Source organism: Protopterus annectens, chromosome 4.part0, assembly GCF_019279795.1.
Source record: "Protopterus annectens isolate FY-2018-M chromosome 4.part0, PAN1.0, whole genome shotgun sequence".
Classification (NCBI taxonomy): domain Eukaryota; kingdom Metazoa; phylum Chordata; order Ceratodontiformes; family Protopteridae; genus Protopterus; species Protopterus annectens.
In genome coordinates this window covers 96,989,001-97,007,468 of record NC_056733.1, presented here as the reverse complement: position 1 = coordinate 97,007,468, position 18,468 = coordinate 96,989,001, and the positions used below count along the sequence as shown (strand labels likewise).

The 18,468-nt window shown below is 36.8% G+C and overlaps 1 long non-coding RNA gene across 1 annotated transcript in view; it reads left to right on the top strand.

Annotated features, from left to right (window-relative positions):
* LOC122799212 overlaps positions 1–13,134 on the top strand; it is a 257,011-nt gene extending 243,877 nt beyond the window's left edge. Inside the window, exon 3 of the long non-coding RNA XR_006364440.1 lies at positions 12,046–13,134. This is a non-coding gene — a long non-coding RNA (uncharacterized LOC122799212). The remainder of the gene's footprint in view (positions 1–12,045) is intronic.
* The last annotated feature ends 5,334 nt before the right edge of the window (positions 13,135–18,468 follow it).

The window sequence follows — 18,468 nt, the reverse complement described above, 5'->3', positions numbered from 1 at the left end:
CCAATCCATATGAAGCAGAGCACCTCCATGACCCCGTTTAAGCCAACCTGGATGACTGGATGGGAAACCATAAATTTTGGTTGGGGATTGACCCGGCTTCTCTTCTGAACATGGGTAGTCATTGCTATAAAAACTTTGGGCATAGACAATATCTCTCATCTAGTATTATATTGGGATTTAATGACCAGGCTTGTAAAGACCCTTGTGTCAATAGCCTAGTAACATCCTATGAACCTATGAACCTAGAAGACTCAGTGGTATCTTGGACTTTATGATGGGAGATTGAGATGATTGGGAAAAAGACTGGCTACAATGTCAAATTAGTGAACACATGGGAGAAGTATAAAACATCAATCCAATTAAATATAGGATTCATCATTAGAAATGTTATTTTGCTAGAAGATGTTGCTGAAGAAAACTAGAAATGAGTTGACTGTTTTAAACTGGTGTGTGAACTTTAAAGCATAAACTCCATTGTATGTCATAAATGTTTAGAAGTACACTAAAAGGACTAAAGAATTAACTGAGTGTAAAATAGTTTTTGTTCTTATTAATATTTGTATAAAAAGTTATGATGTAAATTGCATGGCATGTTGTAAATCAGTTTTTATATACTGTGCAATCAGAAGTATTTAAAAATGAGGTGGAGGAGTCCTATCAGTAACTGTGGCATATGTTAAAGATATTACAGTAAGAAAGTATTTTTTTTTTCAGTTTTAACATATCCAGGCTTTGCACTGAAACAAGGTAAAAAAGGCTAGAAATAAGAAAGTTAAAGTTAATATTGTGCTGTAATCTTGGGCTGCTGTGGTGGAGAAATATAAAACTATATTCAGCATATGTAACATTAAAGGATAATCACCCCCTTTCTTTATACTGGTATTTGCCTAGACAAATCTCCTTAGTTTCAATTATAGACAAGTTTTCTTAAGTAAACAGACTTGAAAAATAAGACATACTGTTGAAACTCATGAAAATTGTAATTCTTTCTTGATTTACAAAGTTACTAGCCAATTTTGCATCAGCATGCTTTCAACTTGAGACAAGAAGTCTACATATACAAGCAATTAATTATGAGAGGTGTTTTCACAGTGAAATCTACAAAGGTCCCTTCGTTTGTTTTCAAAGCTACTAGCTGTTTTTTCCCATTACCAACTACTTTTACTTGAAGGCAAGCAGTCTGCAGGTGCAAACAATTGATCTAGAAAAAGTCTGAACAGTATATTCTGAGTGAAATGTACAAGGTGGAGGGCAATTAACATTTAAAGGTACACTGGCAAGCAGTTCAGTGAAAAATAAATAAAGTTTGAAACTGTGGGAAATGAATACATTATCCAAGTACTTGCCTCCCCAATATTTGTACTATTTTAATACATTTAATATAACATTATACATTGTAGTATACTTATTCAAAGGTAGCCAGTGCACTTCTCCTTGGGGCTAACTGTTGTTTACCAAAAGCATGTGAGCTGTTCTTCATATCTTGGAGGGAAGCAGAGATAAAAAAAAAACAGACAGCAATCAGTGTAAGTAGAAACACAAGTGCTAACATGCACCATAACAAGGGGAACTTTAATTTTAAATAGGTAATGCCTGTGGGTTCAGCACTTGATTTAGGACAACCACTCATATCTGGAGGAGTAAACTTCCTTTCTGAAAAATTTACATAAGGTTTGTATGTTTGTTGTAAGTTAAATGGGGATGTGCATGGTTATAAAAATATGTTTAGCTTTTATTTGATTGTTTTTATTGAATCAAAAAAGCCTAGACAAATGCAACAAAGGTACAAATAGAGATGAGAAGAAGAAAACATTCTGGAAAAATGCAATATGTTAAAATGCAGATGAGAAGAATCACCTACATAAATCATCCTGCATATTAGTGCATGTACATAAACTAAAAGTTGGAATTATGCATTCATAAGAATTGTCATGTATAATATATGGGGTAATGGTTTTGCACTATAATGGCTACTCTGTCAATATTAACATTGCATGTAAATGGTCTGAGATGCATAGTCAAAAAGGAAGAGTATTGTATTATAATTGCATTGTATTAAGAAGTGTAAGGTGCAAATAACAGGATCAGATAGAAATTAGCATGTAAACTTGAAAAATAAATGACTTCAGGGTTAACATTCAACAGAATATCAGGGATACAATAGAAGAGGGATAATAAATATTGATTGTTAGAGCGGTACCAACAGGGACAGAAGAAGAAAAAAGATAATAATAGAAGTTTCATAGTAGTAAGAGGTAGGGGGATTAAGCTGGCATTTATTTACAATCCACATAAAACTAATGTTTTGGTCATTAAGATAATGTTGTGAGAAATAATAAGCTTTCAGCAGTGAATATTATTTCTGAGTGGGGACTAGAACCTGATTTGCAATAGTGAGGATATATCAGGGGGATCTAGAAGGGAAATATAATAGAAGAGAGTGGATTTCTGAATATGTATAGGAGAAAATTTGGCATGGAATATGTGAATTCCTTAGTAGGATCTCAGACATAATTTCCATATTATTCTCCAAGGTACAATACATCACAGAGAGTGGATATAAATTATATTTCATGTTAGCATATCTATTTAATTGAAAGTTTTGAGCCCCATCCAAAAACTATTTTAGATCATGCACCAATACAAACTAAGATGAAAATGCAGGGAAATAATGTAAACATGAGACACTGGTCCTTTCCTACGTATCTAGTACAGACAGAGAAATTTAAGGAATGGGCAGTTGAAATGTTTTGAAAATGTATTATGGAAGATGGAAATCTCTTCAGAATGGATAGCTAGGGACTGGGATCAAATGAAAGCATTTAAAATGTGGTAGAAATAAGAGAGAAAGAGATATGTGAAATAATTAATAGGTGTTATTTAAATAGAATGACAAACGTTAAAAGTATTACAGAAGAGGGAGAATCTCAAGGAACAAAAAGGGGAACAACGTCAGAGTGTTAAAGAGAAAATAAAATAGTATGTGGATAATCTGCATGAGTTTAGAAAGCTTACCATTAAACAAGTATCAACTCCATAGCACAAAATCTTTTAGCACAATGACCTAGCCAACAGAAAGTGAAAAGGGTCATTAGCAAACCTGGAAAGCCAAATGACAAGAAAAATAACCAGAGATCCTATAGAGGTCTTAGAAATATTTCAGAAATTTTATGAACATTTTTTATAAAGCAGAGGAATGAGGAAACCATGAAAAGGCACAACAGAAATATTAATGGAAGAGTTAATTATCCCAAGATTATAGGAGCTTGGGGATCAACAATTAACTAACATAGGAAGAGATGAAATAAAATGGTAATACATAATCAACAGAGAAGAATCCAGGAACAGATTATATGAATAGGGAAGTTTAGAACTTAGGAGGAAAGAGAGTAATAAACTTCTGGAAGACTTTGTTTAACAACATTTTCAAAAAGGAGAGTACCAGGATCTTGGGGGAACAGTGTAGTGGCTGAATTACCCAAAGAAGGCAAAGTGTCTTCAGTCCCAGCTTCATACAGAATCATTTCAATTTTAAATCTTGACTATAAAGTATTTATGTCTATACTAGCTAACATACTGGCAAAGCTTTTGCCAACATAATAAAACAGTGATGATCCAGAGAGAAGCAGAATGTTAGAAAATGCTGCCATTGTTGATGGGTCTTTATGCACAGAAAGCATTCAAAAGAATCAGCTGAAATATTATGAGTAGGGAATGATAGCATCAGTGTTCCCTGATAGAAAAAGGTTGATAAGAATATATGAAGGGTTAGAGGAAGCATTAATGCTGGGGAATTCTTCTCTGATAAGTTGTGGTGAAAAAAAGGAACCAGGCTGGGTTGTCCCTTTTCCCCTTTGTTGTTTTGCTGTCTATTTATAGCTATTAACAAAGAAAATAAGGGATTTACAAATTCAAGAGTATAACTGGTATGATAATCAAGAAACACTGCATGCATTTGCAGATGGTATTATATTCTTTTCGATAAATCAAGAAAAGGAAACCACTTTAAGATAGTTTCATATCTTGTGGGAATATAAAATAAATGAAGATAAAACAATGACTATAGCACTTAACTATGTACCTACACATTAAATTGTTCATTAATACTCATAGTTATGGGGACGTTAAAAGATGAAGTATTTGGGTGAAATTGTTAAAAAGGATTATGCTATGGCAGCTAAGGGTATATGAAAACAAACTAAATCAAAGATGATACAAAAGCTATTAATCTGAAAGCTCTTGATTATGGATATGGATAGCAACTTGCAAGTAGTGAAAAATTTTTAGTACCTTTAGTCTTGCATCAGCTCGAGCATATTTTTACCAACCAGAAGAAACCAGAAGTTGAGGATGATATACACAGTTAAAGGAATTTATTTGGGAGGAGAACAGAGTAATGGTTAAGCGGAAGAAGTAGATGCTCCCCACAGAGCAAGGTGATCTAGGATTACATGATTTGAATGGATACTTTACAGACAGACAGTTAAGGCTCATATACATCATTAAAGCAGAAGGTTATAAATAAAATTGGAATGGACTGATGATGACGATGAATTAGGGAAGGGAGATCAAGAAATAAAGAAAGAATGTTATTTTGAATTCAGGTCACTGAGGAGAATAACAGCAGCCATGCAAAATATTATATTCTTAAAGTAAACAAAAATATTCTATGAACTAAGCTGACATGGGAATGATGAAAGGAAATTTCACCAATATGGATTACTGCAAATACCGGTGAGAATAGGCAAGAATGAGCTTGAATTTAATGGAGGAAAATAGCAAAGTATTACAATGGGGTGAGGCTAAGCAGACATTTGTACTGAGGATAGAGACTGCCTGCCCTACCAGGGACTGATAACAAGAATATAGGGAAAAGGAAAAAGATTGAAGATTGCTAAGTGAAAGGGAAAAAGATTGGGCAGTGCTCAGTGAAAGACCAGCTCTGGTAGAGTTCTATGTTCAGCCTTTTACCAGAAGCAACTGTTAAAAATAGATAATTAGTAAGGCATAAAAATACTGCCTGATAACCGTATGACTCAATTAGAGGAAGACACAAAAGGCTGGGGAAAGAGAATAGAAAGGCAATTTACAAAAAACAATGGAAGAACATCTGTCGAGCTCCCATCTTTGAAACAAAGTTCAGAAGGTTTAGGATTTTTGCATGGAAGTTTTTGCATAAGTATTTTTATACTCCAAGCAGACTTTAGAAGATTTTTCTTAAGGTAAATAGCAAATTCCAAAGGTGGGTTGGGAAAGAGAGGTAATTGGCAATGTGTTTTTTTTTTTTATTTTGGAATGTAATGCATTACCAGACACTAACAATCCCTTACTTAGTACTCCAAGAGATCAACTGGTTGTAGCTTAGGAAATGCTTTTGATTTGGGATATAGGGTTTGAATTGCTCATACATTGTAAAGCCTTATTAAATTTAATTTTATCAGTTGCCAAAAAAGAACTTACTAGAAAATGGAAGTCAAAAATTATCCCCTTTTCTGTCCTACTCCTCCCCCAACTAGAATATGAGCACACCCTGGTTCTAGCAGTGTCAGCCAAAAACTCGTCTGCCTTTCAAACCATCTCTAACAAAATTTGTGGATTCATTACATACTCCCCGAAGCTTGAAAAAACACTACATTACTATGCATGAAGCTAAATGACTTCTTGTTAAGCAAAGGGCAGACATCCTCCTGGCATTACAGCTATTCTGTCCTTAACAAACACTCTCTGCCACCTCTAACCTGTAAAGTAATAAGGTCAGGAACCTCAGGCATTCTCTCTCACTCATGTTATCCCCCTTAATCCAAATTGCACTCCACTAACTATGCTTTCTCTCTTCTTAACCATATCCTTTGGGTATCTTTCCATCCCTTTCCTAAGGGTACCTCATGTTTTTCAAAATGTTGCCTTCTAAAAGCACATCTCTTCATAGCTCTCAACCAATCAGGAACAAACCTCAACAGAATCAGGGACAAATCCGGAAATAATCAAGGACTATCAGAGACACTTTTAAAATATTACTGCAACGAACTTGAGACATTGTCAGAATAACATAATGTGAATTAATATACATTTTCTGAAGTAAAAGAAGTCTATAACACTAAATATTGTAATTATTTATTAAGTGCATGCATTAGTTCATCTAGTCTAAATGCTACTGCTTCTCAGCAGAGCACATAGCATGATTCCTACTTCAGTTTCTCACTTATCCTTGTCTGTCTCTCACCCCCCTACTTTGAAATCCCTCCTTTCTTTATCACTCATGTCCAAACTCTCAATGTATTCAATGAGCATCATACTCAAAATTATTTGTAAATTGTATAAATACACCTTCTTTTATTTGGATTGTGTTATGGTTTGCTTTTAATCATATATCTTATGTACCTTAGTAACTTCACATAACTTTTTTCTATATTTACACCAAGCCTTAGAATGAAGATGATCAGAACTGATCAGCACTCCTAGCCCATTAAACAAATTCAATAAGTAAACTGTAATTTAAATTTTGAATATCACAAAGGAAATAAAAGAACTGGAAGTGGGATCTTTAGAAAAGGGAAGGAGCAGCCTACATAGAAATAAAGGCAATTTCTGGGAACAATACATACAGAATAATGTTCAAGAAGAAGAATAAGGTTTAAGGGAAGTCAGGAATTGAGCAAATTATGTAATGCTGGACTAAATGAAAATTGTTAAAAAGAAAATATATATGCATACTGCATAACAACAGCAATGGAAAATGTTACAATGATTTGTTTTCTTTTCTATTATATTATATTTATATTCTGTCCTAGTCGGACCATCCCGGTAAACAAATGTAAAATAAAATTAAAATTAAGTAAATAAATAAATATTAATGCATGTGCACTCGCCATTGTTTCATATGTGATGATTTATATAAAGAGCATAATACGTAATACATGTAGCCCCATAAACCACCTTTTCCAAGTTACAGTTATAATAATCACCCCAATGTAAACTTTTATTTAAGTGACTAAGCACCAACAAACATAGGACTCTTAACTGATGAAATGACACTACTTAAAAAATCCAAATGAAAAATACATGGATCTTAATTTGGTCTCCTTCTCTATTTTCATGCAGTTTTGCTGCTAATAAAGATCTAATGTTTTTACTACTTTTGTCCATAAAACTGGTTTATCTCATAATACCTGGCATCAGTACTATAAGCAATAGAAAATACTACACTATAGCAATTTTTACCACTGAACCATTAGTCTCCTGAGCCTCAAATTAAACTTTTAAACAGTTCTAATAAAAACTGAAATCACTCTCAGACATAGGTTCATAGGTAGGTACTAAGCTATCGGCCCAAGGGCCTAAGTAAGCCTAGCCAACAAGGTTCCCTATCTTACGCCACCCAAGAAAGTTATTTTCCTGTGCCCGTCAAGCAGAGCCACAGATGAGATCTCCAGGGATTCCTATCCACTCATCAAGAATTTTCTTGAAGAAAGCTAACGTGGAACTTTGCTTGACATAGATGGGTAGCTTGTTCCAGAGTATGGGAAGTCTCTGGGACAGGAATCTATCCCTCTAGCATGTCATGTTTATTGTGGTGACAAAGCTTAGGTCCCTAGAGCATGTAGCTCAGAGGGATTGGGATTTCTTTAGGTGTAGCATGTCCAATAGCTCTGGGTTTGATATAGCTTTATATGTTAGGCAGATATCACCTCGGAGTAGGCAATATGCTACGGAGTAAAGCTGGGGTTTATTGAGACGGTCAGTGTAGGGCATCTGTTTGAGTCCAGTAATTCTCTTTGTGAGGTACTTCTGTGGCCTTTCCAGCTGCTGCAGATGTCTTGTGAGGTACATTCCAAAAGGGGCATTGCACTCTATAATGGGTCTAATGACTGTCAAGTAGAGGGGAACAATTACCTCTTTTTTCCTGGATGAGAACCCTTTTGTGATGAGGTGTGCTACATAGAAGGATGTCCTGACAACTGTGACAATGTGATTATCAAAAGAGAGACTACTGTCCACCTGTGTCCCAAGGTCTCTTATCACACATTCAGTGTTAAGTAGACTGCCACCTAATGTGGTAGTTCATGGGTATAGAGTATTTACCAAAGGGGATGACAGTGCACTTTTTGGCATTGAGCTTGAGGCCATGGCTCTTCCACCAGGCATCTGTCTCAGTGAGGCCCTTCTGTGGGATGTCCACATAATTTGGGGACTCAACTATGGCTCCTAGTTTGCAGTCATCTGTGAACTTCATTAACCAAAGGCCTTCTGTGTTAGCCAGTACTTCAGAGAGGTAGATATCAATTAGGAGAGGTCCCAGGACTGAACCCTGTGGTACTACACTTGTCACTGGTTTGAAGTCAGATTTAAAGTCTGCAACTTTTACAGTGTGAGTTCTGTCAGTGAGCCACTTGGCAACCCATCTTGTGACATAGGGAGTTATACCTAGTTTAGTGAGTTTAGCTATAATTCCAGAATGGGGGATGGTGTTGAAAGCCTTGGCGAGGTCAAGATAGGCTGTGTGTACCACCTTACCCTTGTCTACGGCTTTGCTGACTGCCTCAAAGAAGTTGATCAGGTTCAGTAGGCATGATCTGCCTTTCACAAACCCGAACTGGGTGGGGTCCAGAGTTTGGAGGTTACCAATGTCTTTGTTTATGAGTTCCATGATGATAAGTTCCATGGCCTTACATACCAGGCTTGTCAGGCTAATAGGGTGATAGTTCCCAGGATCAGTGATGGCTCCCCCTCTGTGAAGTGGGATAACTGTTGCTGTGCGCCATTCAGTGGGCATAAAGCCTGATGTGAGGCTATGATTGAACATGATGCTTAGGTGGGGAGCCAGTTCGTTCTGAAGTTCATGTAAAACACAACCTGGGATGTTGTCCGGTCCCATGGATGCTGTGTTTTTGGCTTTAGAGAGTGCAGCTTTTACCTGCATAGCTGTGATTACAGGGACTCCACATTCTTCCTGTATAGATATGGGCCCTTAAGGGGGTGAGAGGGGGGTAAAGTTAGCACTGAACCTATCTGCCAGGATGTTGGCAATATCAGTTGGTTCTGTAATTTTCACGCCATTGTGCTGTAACTCAGATCAGATCTGGGTGTTGCCATTGAGATTCTTGGAATAGCTATAGAATGATTTGTGGTTGTCCCAAGAATCAGTGGTGATTTTGTTTTCATGGAGGATCTTATAAGGGTTCTCAGATTCTTACTGAGGCTGACCAGGGAGCTCCTCCACTCATGGCATTCTACTCTCTTTTGCAACAGTTTCTTCCTTCTGTTGTAGAGTTTGTTTATGGCAGGGGGTCACCAGATTGGCTTCCTTTTTTTTGGATGATAGCATCTTGGTTGACCTAGACAATTACTACAATTAGTATTTAGTAACACCTTCCTTAATGTACTTAAAATGTTTTGATATCATTACATCAGTGACAAATATTTCCTTTCTGAAACCCTACTTATCTTCTTTAATCTAACCCTCTCCACTGGTTATATTCCCAAAGCTTGGAAAACAGTCATTATAATGCTATTACACAGGGGTGGACCAACCATGCACCTTAGTAACTATAGACCCATTAGTCTGACTATCCTCATATGTGAAGCTATGGAGTTCATGCATTATCTCAGATTTCAGTAGTCTGGACATTGAAAATGCCTTTACCCTGGGCCCTCGTCAATTTGGCTTTGTCAAAGGAAGATCCCGTCTCTTTAATCTCATTAATGTATCTGAAAAAGTAACTAAAGCAGTTGATAAGTAGTCATGGTCATACAGCATATCCAGACCTTTGATACAATGCCCCCAAGCAAGCATTAATGGTAGACTTGTAAATCTGAATGTAAATCCTCATGTTGTGTGATGGATAACTAACTGGGTGTCTGTCAGAACCCATGTGGCTAAAGTCACAGGGGCAACTTATGAAAGCAAAAAAGTTAACAGTGGTGTACTATGAGGCTCTCTTCTATTTAGCATATATTTCTCAGATCTTTAGCCAGCACTACTGGATGTTGTTATTTAATCTTCAACTGACTTACAGTTGCTCCAACGTGGATTAGACCATGTTAACAAATGGTGCAAGGACAATGGTCTCAAATTTTATGTAAAAAACATAGCGTAGTTCATTTTGATAAACAAGGCAGCTTCATTTACTATATAGGTGATGCAACTGTCCAATGATACACTTTTGTAAAGGATCAGGGTACTCTAGTTGCTAATTTAATATAATTATTAATGACCATCATGTCTCTGCATTAGTTTGAAAAGCTTTTTTATCTATTTCATCTAATTTTCAAAGGAATCTCCTCTAGATTCAGAGAAGTCTTAACTACCTTTTACTCATATCTTATCAGACCCATTATTGAATATAATGTACCTTTTGGCATGAGAATTTTGAATGTTTTATAAGCCTTCAAAAACAATCTTTTTCTTAAGATAATGCTGTCACATTTTCCTTCGTAGTACAATTTCATCTCTTTAAGTCTCATTTTCCCTGAGTTATTTTGCGATTCAGCTCCTAAGCTTGCAATGCTTCTTCTTGTCAAAATACCCCCGTGAAGTAATTCCACATTTAACACATATAACGTGTGTGCTCACCTATTTAAATGACCTTTTGAATATGATCTGACTGTCATGAAGAAGACTTTTATATATTTTTTGTTGTATATTTTATAAGCGTGTAATTTCCACATATAGTTTTTGGTTGGATGTAGGTTTCTTTGCATATATCCCTGCATATACATACAGATACAGATATAAAGATATATGAATATCAGTTTTCACACACACACACACATGCAGACACACACACACACACACACACACACACACACACACACACACACACACACACACACACACACACACACACACACACACACACACACACACACACACACACACACACACATGCACACAAACACAAATACATATCTTTATATTTTGAAAGGTCAGAGCCCAGAAATCACTATTTATTGCAGGGGCCCCCTGTACCCCCACACCCCCTGCAACTTATACCAAGATCACATGACAATGAAGAAAGGGCCAAATTCCCCAATCTCCACTCTTCCATGATTTCATACAGACAAAATGCCAAAACAATTTAGTTGAATAATTTTCGATCATCTGTACTAGCTCTTTTATATTCAACGAAAAGAAAATTTAGCCAACTGGATAACACCTATACATGTGTATATTCCTGTGGTATATACTCAAACATATACATTTGGTATTTGAATTTTAGTCATATTCTCTAGTTGAAATCTAGAATTTTGTCTGAGCATTTATTTAATTTAATTTAATTTTAGGGACTGCATGTATAATATTGACTACAAGATGGAACTTTTGCACTTTTGTATTAGAAGCACTAAGATGCATATTATATAATTTAAATGTACCTCAGAAGCACAGAAATAATAAAACTAAGGTGTGAGGGCTCTTGTTTCTCTGAAAATCACATTTAGAACCTGTCACATTGTCGGGGACAGATGGATTTATTGTTGTTGTTTTTGTGTCTTTCGGCTTTTCCCGGTTAGGGGTAGCCACAGCGGAACTCCGGTCCACTAATGATTGGAAGTCGATTTTTACTTGCCGAGTTGCCAGCCCTGATGCACAACCTTCAACAAAGGTATGCCCATTCACGCATGTCTCCACACAGAAGACGGTCTAACTGAGAATTGAACAGGATGACGTTTTACTGTGAGGCGACAACGCTACCACAGCACCACCACCGCAGTGGACGGATGGATTTATTATGCCTGTAAAATTATTATAAGCATTTTTTTAATGGTAGATGAGGTTTAAAGTCTGACTAACCACTTATAAAGACTTCTGCATAGTCATGTGACATCTCAGCAAAAAAGGAATCTGTTTTATTTTTCAGTTTAATGCTAACAGTTAAATTATGCATATACTTGTAGTTTTATCTTGATTAAGATTTTTTGAAACCATTTAAAACCAAACAGTTTTGCAGTTGCCTTAACATCACTAAAAACGTGTCTGTGTCACAATACCTAGATTATCAGTATCTGTATAACAAATCTGTAATATCTGTTTGTTTGTTTCCACAGGAAAGAAAAGAGAAGCAGCACAACGTCCACCCAAAACCTGAGCTATTCCAGCATTATCCAGACTATTTAAACAGGAGCTAGTGGGTGCCACATGAGAAACGTCAGCATGATGTCTGGGTGGGTTACTTATGATTTCTGAAGTAAAGGAGAAATAGAGAGGGAATGCGTCATTTAACAGACAAGCAGCACTATATGACTGAGTTAGATACGTATGTGCAAATAAACCGCCACTGCCTTCATCTGTCACAGCAGAACCACATTTCTGAAATAAATCAAGCAAATGAAAAGGTAACACAATACAGCATGTATGAGACAGTCTGTTTCCTGGAACTATGAGCTCTTACAGATCAGCAAGATGATACTTTGGTATACAAATTCTGAAGAATTTCCTGTTAGAAACAGGACACACAGCAGGATTACTTCATATGCATTATTCTCTAAATGTTCTTTTGACTGCACAAACAATTATTACTTGGCAAATACTGTTTACAAACAAATGTTTTTCACATTAATTCTGGAAGGTCCCACTCCAGCTTTGATATTAGCAGGTTACAAGTCTCTGAGCTCTATTATTGTACAAGGCATTTGCGGCTGGGCTTGGGAAACAATGAATTGGTAAACTGAAACTTGATAAAGATGTGATTAATGAAATATGCTTCACTGAAATGTGTGAACCCTAAAGAATCCTACCTAAGGAAATATAACCACCCCAAAGCTGCAACAACCTCAGAGTTCTAAATTTTGGGGGGATGGATTTCCCTCCATACAGAGGTATCAAGAGTTTTACTCTCCCCTTCAGCCCCACACACATGCAGATACACACACCCACACAGATACACACACTTGGGAGTTTTTGTAAGCTGCACATTCAGTGAAATACTATTCATTAATCATCATTTGCTGAGCTGCATTTTAGCAACCTGTAGTAGATCCATTTAGGAAACCCAACCAAACACCTGGATTAAATTTTTAGTGTTGGCACTGTAATGCAACATGAAGGAAGTATTGCACTCATAATGTATATATCATTGGCTGAGACATTAAATAGTGTCATTGTGTTCCTCTTCTGCTAGAGGCAAGGTGCATTATTAATCTTGGCGGGGGGGGGGGGGCTACCAAGCTAATAAAAGTAAATAAATATACAACCAATAAAGTTTAGTTTTGATATACCATATGGTCAGGCTGGGAAGTGTTTATGAAGAGAACCTAAACACACTGACACATCCATCCATTTATTTACATATCCTATAATGTTTGGCCACTGCCTTCTATACATTATTTACAAAGAACTGCTAATGATTTATGGGACTGAGTTATCAATTTGCAGACTAGAAACATTTTTTTTTTGCTGACCACTTTCAGTCATTCCAAACAGGTGTAAGAACCTCATGGAGTAGAGTTACACTGTATGAATTTTATCAGGTGCATCAAAGGTAACCTTGGAAATGCATGCCAGATGTCTCAGTAAAGTCCTATGGATTTAAGAGTGTATTATTCTGGGACACCCTGTCTGTGATGTGGCGCTATCAGCAGGGCAGCGTACTGACAGTGTGTGATATACCACTGGTGAACCTGGAAACTCACATCAATGTTCTAGGTTATTCCATTTTCGACGTTCACACCAGTTTTGATGCTAATTCCCTACATTCTGGGTATGAGAGATCAAGAGCACTGTTATAACAATGGTTACCAAAACAAGATGGCAAGAAGAAATAATATAAGTAAATATGTTGCATTACTAGCTCACTCCCGCTCAGTGCCTAAGCTGTTATCCTTCATATAAAATCACATATTGACTAGCTTCTGTGTAGTACTCAATTACAAAGGTATGTATTTCTATTATTAAATTATTTTGCTTATCCTGTCACTGATATGTTTCTGTATTAATATGTGAGCTGTTAGTAGAAATACTTCATGCATAATTTTATCTACATTTAGTACACAATCATAAGCTACCTTTACTAGTTTATAACTAGATAAAGTTGTTCCCTTGATGTTGTATTAGCATTCACAATGGGCAGTTTATAATTAATTGTATATAATCCTGTTATACACAGATTTTGATATTCACGTAAATTTAATAACTGTCTGTGATTAAGATGACTGCAGAAATGAAATCATCAGGAGATATTGTTTTATAATTCTGCATATGTACAATTCTAAAACAGCCACCTCATTTTATTAAAGTTATTTTATTAGACTAGTTGGAGTTATTCATTACTGTGAATATCACGACAACAAATAGTGTTTCAGACATTTTAAGATGATGCATTGGGTAATTGTCTAGCAGCTGTTTCCTGTGGTCCACTAGTGCAAGGTTTGATTCCCTCCATTTCTTAAATTTGTGACTTTAAGCAAGTCATTTAACCAGTCACTGCTGCTGGGCTGACTCTGTAAGGGTCAGTGGAGATCAGTGCTCTACCCCCAGAAAACAAATATAAATAAAATAAAATAATAAATAAATAAATTACATTTCAGTGCTCAGTATGATCTAACAGATTATATTGAATGTTTCACTTTTGTTTACAAATGCCCTATTTGTTACATAGATTGCAAACTCTAACGTTTAAATGGAATCAAAGAAATAGTCTGTGTGGATCTGCAGGTAATAGCGGGTTAGCATAACAGTTAAAGTGATTACCTCGCAGACACAAGGTGCAGGGTTTGATTTTCTCCTTTGAAAGGGAAATTGTCTAGAGTTAAAATAGCCTATAAGGGCAGTTAGCCAAGTACTTACCTATGAACATAAGAACCTTTCTATCTCAATGTGATTACTTAAAAAAAAATAATCAAAATGGTTGCAAAGAGTTTGGTTTGTGTAACTGTGTGATAACCAACTCAAGACTTGTAAGCCTACAAAAGCACAGCTTAAGGAGATGGGAAAGACAAAAGAATTCTAAAACAAATATTACAACCAAGTTCAGCATGACTGATACTTTGACAAACATCTGAGCATGATTTAACCAGACTGCTAGTAAAAATAATGGATATCTACTATGCATTGAGAACAAGGCCTGTATGCAAGCAGGACAAGTCTTGACAGTATCCTGGTACAGATATAGTACAGAAATATCTAGGCAGCTAATTAAGAGGCAAATTAAACACAGCAAACTGAAAACATATGCATTAATGCCAATTAAATTGAAACAGCAGGGTATATTAAATGGAAATGCATTTACAAATAGACAAAACATTTAGAGTTAGAGCTAGAAGTCAGAAGGACCTGGTTAAGTGTTTCTAATTCTGTAGCAGAGACATGTTCCACACAGTCAGTCCAAGTCTGAGAAGATGCTTTTCACAACCATTTTGCAGCCTAATTGAGTATTGTAAGTAGCAGTGGTCCCTATTGCTGGAATCTGAGGCACTTGGTGACTAGTGACAGTTTGTGAGTCAGAGGTGGGCAGTAGAAATTAAATAGCAGTTTGCACAAATCTTGGACCAGAAGGTATGTCGCCATTATGGAAAGCCACATCATAGCATATATCTCAACTGTACCTAATTTTTAGGGACATGCTTGATTTTGACTAAACATGTTGCTATGTCTATCCTAATCATGCCTAAAAATTACAATTTTAGGAGAAAAGGAGGTGGATTACACTTAAAAATAATGGTAATAATCTGGGTTATAGACTGCTTTTACTTCATATAATGCATTTTAAATCACATTCTGTTATTATGCCAACTCTTCAGGTTAATAGTACTAACCTTTTAAAAAAATGTTCCTGATAATGTCTGACTAGATAAGCATGGCAGGGCTGCCAGACAGCTGTCATATGGTGGCCCGCTGACATAACTCTTTTATTGAAGCTTGTACTGAAGGACTAATTGGTTGGAATATCATGAAGGGAGGACACACTTTTTTCATGTGGCATATAAGCTTTTGGTAGTAATATGAGTATGACAAACCATATTTTTCAGTATAGCAGTGTTTTAACAATGTTTTCACACCTGATTCTCCAAAATCATCAATCCCCCATCCCCTACTGGTCTATTGGTATATTTGCAAGGAACAAAGCAAAAGGAGGCAATGGAACACAGCACTAAAATCCAAAAGTATTTATTCCAAAACAAATAGTTGAGTGCTTTTGCAGCCAAAGCCGCTTCATCAGACAAGTGGAATGCATAACAGCAATACTTTTAAATAAATAACAGCCAATCATAAATCAGAACTAATTAGAAATTGTTTAAAGACATAAAACATATTAAAAAAACAGTACTTCAATATCATTAAGAACACTAACATATGTATAAATAAATATAACAGAATATCCTACCTAGCTAAAGGTCTATTGACCAGGGTGGGTCTAATGGAGATCTTATCATTTAGACCCTTCCCCATATTTGCTCTCATCCTTATTATCCAGTCAAGTTCTTTACTCTCTACCTTGTTCCTTTTAGAGTTCCCCCCCCCCATTACCCGCTCTAACAACTTCTATGACCATAAACTTAAAGGTATGCAAGGAGCCTAACATCATAACATGTTTGGATAGAGCATTGGTCTCAGTTTTTCTAGAAATATCATACATGTGCTCTCTCATCCTATCCCACAGCCTGCGTGTGGTCATCCCAATATAAAAAGAGTGACATAGCATGCAGTAGGCTAGATAAACAAGGTTCATAGTATTGCAACTTGCACAGGCTTTAAAACATATCTTTCTCCCTGTATCTGGATGTTCAAAACTGGCTCCGCTATCTATCAAGTGGTAATAATTACATGCTTAACAAGGATGTGTGCTTATATGTGACTGTACATCAACACCTAAATCATACTTGGGATAGCACAACATCTTCTTAAGTGACCTTTTATTCTTGTATGTCTATCTAGGGACCTCCCCTACTATCATACCCACACTCTCATTGACATGAGTATATCCCAAATTGGAGAATGATGCAAGATAATTAGTGATTCTTAAATCACAGAGATTTGAATGCTGACAGTATGACTGATAAAGGGAGAGAGCTATCTGATATGATAGAGAGAAGGAAGGTTGACATAATCTGCATGCATCAGACCAGATGGAAGGGGGGTAAGACCAGGTATATCAAAGGCATTTCAAATTCTTCTTCTATGGTGTGGATGGGAGGAGAAATGTGGTAGGGCTTATCCTGAAGGAACAGTATGTTGAGTGTTTTGGAGGTGAAAAGACTGCCAGGGTGATTGTATGAATCTGGAAATTGATGGTGTGATGATGAATGTTGTTAGTGCATATGCTTCGCAAGTTGGGTTTGTGATGGATGAGAATGAAAAATTTTGAAGCGAGTTGGATGAAGTGGTGGAAAGTGTACCCAAGGATGGGAGAGTAGTGATTGGAGTGGATTTCAGTGGACATGTTGGTGAAGGGAACAGAGGAGATGAGGAGGTGATGGGTAGGAATGGTGTTAAGGAGAGGTGTTAAGGTCAGATGGTAGTGGATATTGTAAAAAGGATAGACATGGCTATAATGAATATGTATTTTAAGAGGAGGGAGGGCCATAGGGTGACATACAAGAGTGGAGGAAGATGCACACAGGTGGATTATATCCTATGCTGGAGGGTCAGTCTGACGGAGATTGGAAACTGCAAAGTGGTGACAGGGGAAAGTGTAGTTATGGAGCATAGGATGGTGGTCTGTAGGATGATGTTGACAATCTAGAAGAAGATGAGGAGAATGTGGACAGTGCCAAGGATCAAATAGTGGAAGTTGAAAAGGATAACTGTAAACTGGAGTCCAGGGAAGAGTTAAGACAGGTACTGGGTGGAAGTGAAAAGTTACCAGATAGCTGGGCAGCCACAGCAGAGGTGGTAAGGAGACAGCTAGAAAGTTGCTTTGTGTGACATCTGGACAGAGGAATGAGGAAAAGGGGACCTGGTGGTGGAATGAGGAAGTGCAGGAGAGTATATAGAAGAAGAGGTTGGTGAAGAAGAAATGGGATTGTCAGAGAGATGAAGAAAGTAGACAGGAGTACAAGGAGATGAGGCTTATGGTGAAGACAGAGGTGGCAAAGGATAAGACATATGGTCAGATGTATGAAAGGTTGGACACTTAGGAAGGAGAAAGGACATGTACTGATTGGCTAGACAGAGGGACCAAGCTGGGAAAGATGTGCAGCAAGTTAGGGTGATAAAGGATAATGAGGGAAACTTAGTCACACACAAGGAGAGTGTGTTGAGCAGATGGAAAGAGTACTTTGAGGGGCTAATGAATGAAGAGAATGAGAAAAAGAGAGAAAGTTGAATGATGTGATGATAGTGAATCAGGAATTGCAATGGATTACCAAGGAGAAAGTAAGGACAGCTATGAAGGGGATGGAGAATAGAAAGGCTGTTGGTCCAAATGACATACCTGTGGAAGCATGGAGGCGTTTAGGAGAGAGGGCAGTGGGGTTTTTAACAAGATTGTTTAACAAAATTTTGAAAACTGAGAGGATGCCTGAGGAGTGGAG